Source organism: Onychomys torridus, chromosome 21 (genome assembly GCF_903995425.1).
Source record: "Onychomys torridus chromosome 21, mOncTor1.1, whole genome shotgun sequence".
Classification (NCBI taxonomy): domain Eukaryota; kingdom Metazoa; phylum Chordata; class Mammalia; order Rodentia; family Cricetidae; genus Onychomys; species Onychomys torridus.
The window spans coordinates 41438764-41442319 of record NC_050463.1 but is presented as its reverse complement, the minus strand read 5'-3'; positions in this window follow the sequence as shown (position 1 = coordinate 41442319).

The window sequence follows — 3556 nt, the reverse complement described above, 5'->3', positions numbered from 1 at the left end:
CAGTGGTAGAGTGCTTGCCTAGCAAGAGCAAGGCCCTGGGTTCGATTCTTAGCTCAAAAAAAGTGTATTTTTAGGACATATTTTCCATTCTTGAAATGTCTTTAGGGGTTGGGGAGTTAGCTCAGTGGTAGAGCGCTTGCCTAGCAAGCACAAGGCCCTGGGTTCAGTCCTCAGCTCCAAAAAACAAACAAACAAACAAGAAATGTCTTTACTGAGTATATTAGTGTATTCTTTGATAGAATAAATGCATTATCATTTTTAGTTCTTCTTATGTAAGCCTCTGAAGCGTTTGTTACAGTCTAGTTTATTTCCAAGAGGGTAACATTTTAAAATTGTATCCAGTGACATTTATTGGCCCGTCCTATAATGGCTCTATTTCTCTTCCTGTTAAAGTACCATTAGCATGCTCTTCTACTTTAGTGTTGTTGTGTTTGAGAAATGAAAATGGAAGAAGAGGGTGATGGGGAGTAAGGTGAGTTTGTAAAGTCTGGATAAGGAAAGTTATTCCTTATGTGCATTCAGAAGTTCACAGGCACTACAAGTGGGAAATGTTCTTAAAGCAGATGTAAAACCAAAGGAAATTGAAGCTTAGTCAGGATCACACAGTTAGTAATAGCAAGGGTATGAGTCCCACCTTTGCTTTCTAGTTTGGACCTTATGTTTTTATTTTTCTGTTTTGTTTTTAATCTATGAAACTGTTCCCTTTTGCTTTAAAAATTAGTTTTTAATCTCTATACATATTAAGACTTACATAAATTGCACTCAAAAATTCTGGAGGCATCTGGATTCTAAAATAGACAGTACAACTGTTTGTAAATGACTGGAGCCTGAAAGTAGAAAATCCTAACGAATCCATCAAAAAAAAAAAAATCTATTAAAAGCAAGCCAGATGTGGTGACACGTGCCTTTAATCCCAGCACTTGGAAGGCAGAGGTAGGTGGATCTCTGAGTTCAGGGCTAGCCTGGTGGACAGAGCTAGTTCCAGAGTGGCCAGTGCTACACAGAAACCCTGTTATTGAAAAAAGTTTTTTAAACCAAAAGAAAAAAGAAAGAAAAACCTGTTAAAAGTGAAGTGTGAGTTCAGCAAGGTTGTAAAATACTAACTATACAGCTGTGGTTCTGTATACTCTGTATGAACATCAAGTTTCACCAAATGAAGATTAAAGTTACTCCATTTACAACATCAAGAAAATGAACACAATAAAGATGGTAAAACTTAGAGTTAACAGTGAAGACAGTGGAAGAAAGGAAGTATAAATAGAAAGACATCTCAGATTCGTGGATCAGAAGATACAGCATGGCGATACTGTTTAAACTATTTGGTTTTGCCAACTGGTGTCAGCACATGTCTTTAATCCAGTGCTCGGCAGCAAAGGCAAGCGACTCCCTGAGTTCCAGGACAGCCAATGCTACACAGAGAAACCCTGTCTGGAAAAACAAATAAATAAATAAACTGCGGTTTCAATCCAATCCCATCAATTTCATGTTTGTTTGCTTTGTTTTGTTTTTCCCCCAGAACATGGCAAGCTGTTTTCATTATTTAGATATAAATTTAACAATATAGCACATCTTGGGAAAATTGGAGAATTCATCCTTCCTGATGTCATAATTTACTACAAAGCTGTATAAATGAAATACATTGTACTGATATAAGGGTAGATGTGTGAATAAATGTTAAGTCAGTTGGATAGAATCAAGAGTCTAGAAATGTGCCCTCGCATTTACTGTCGATTGCTCTTTAGCCAATATGAAGACAATTCAGTGGGGGGAAGTCTCAATTAATGCTGCTGGAACTTTTGACTGTTCACGTAAGAATGACATTTATGTCTACCTCACTTTCCTTCCTTCTTTCCTTCCTTCCTTCTTCCTTTCCTTCCTTCCTTTCTTTCTCTTCTTTCTTTTTTTCTTAAGTGCACCCAGTAACAAGAGTGCTCATAGTCAATAAATTCTTGAAGTCTCCACTGACCTATTGGTAACCAGCAACATTTCAGATCTAGGGCTTGATCCATACATGGATTGCCAGTTATGGGAGAGATGGTGACAGTGATATGTGTAACCTGCTAGACACTGATATAATACACACAACTGGGCCTGCAATATCCTCAAGTCACAAGCCAGATCATTACCAAATAGCCATGCAACTTGTGGACCAAAGAGACAAGAATAGAGTTGTCCTCTTTCAGGTTCCTGGTTCATTCAGCCTGCCCCATTTTGCTCTCCTAAGCAAGAAGGGTACAGAAACTATGGGATTTAGAGCACGTGGACTCTTGAGCAATAGATGTCTCCAATAGTGAGGAAGTAGTTGTAAGACCTAAGATAATGAGAGAACATGAAAGTTAGGTTTTCTATCCTGTCCATTGCTATATCTGCTAGAAAAAGACTAAGACCAAGGGCTTGAAGCTCCATATGTTTTCCTAAGATGGAAACATGATCCCTTTTGTAGCTGACTGAGTAGAGTAGTTAACTCTAGAATTTAGGTTCACAGAGACAACTAGATGGATGCTACAGAGGTCCAAATCAGAGATACAGCAGGAGCAAGCTCAGGTATGAGGGACCTCAAGAGAGGAAAGGAAGTTATGGAAAACTAATTAGTTGAGGGGTGCAGGTGTTCTAGAGGTGGAATTCTATCAACCATTGCTCTGTAGGAGGATAGCATGCCCCTACTCCAGGCAATTCTCACCTCTGTCCCAAGGGGAGACTGGAACACTTGGTTGTCTAAGTAGTGCTGGCCTTATCTCACCTGCCCATTGTCCAGGTCTGACAGACTCCAGCGAATACAAGTCAACCGAGAAGAGCAAGGCAAGCTCTTGATGGCTTGTGTTAGAGGACAGAACAATTCTTCCATGTTCTTCCAATTCTTCCACAGGACAAACTTGGCCTTAGATCACTGGGCTCCTTCACTCTGCTTGTAGGACACCACAGTCCGCCGGGCAGACAGGCCTGTGTCAACGGGACCTTAGGCAGTTAACACACTGGCAAACGCATGATGATTGTGCTTGAGGTAGATACAAGAAGAGTGAAGTACCCTGGGACTGGGGCCTTCTGAGGATCCACAAGAGGAGTCCTCTGGAGGCATGGTTGTCCTTATACCATATTTTTGAAAATGCAAACTGGATCAATGACTTGTAAGAGAAAATAGGCTGAAGGCTAGAGCAAGAGCAGTTGCTGCTCTCGCAAAGGACTGGAGTCCAGGTCCAAAGGTCCATGTGGGGTGGCTTACAAGCACTTATAACTCCAGACCTAGGGGATAGAAAACCTGACATCCTCAAGTACTGACACCTATGTGCATACCCACATATCCATAATTTAAAATTCTGAAAAACCTTTGGTTTTTCATTAGGCAAGGGCTTCTTAGATAGGACATGAAAGCATAGCACTAAAATGGATTTTTATCAAAACTTGTTTCAAATGGCATAATGAAAGTGCTGAGACAGTGTAACGAGAGAAAAGATTCAACATCATAGCTGTAAAGGACTTGTACAAAGAGCTGTGGTAAAAAGGTAATTCTAAAAATAAGCAAAATACCTAGACAGACATTGCTCCAAAGAAGATACAA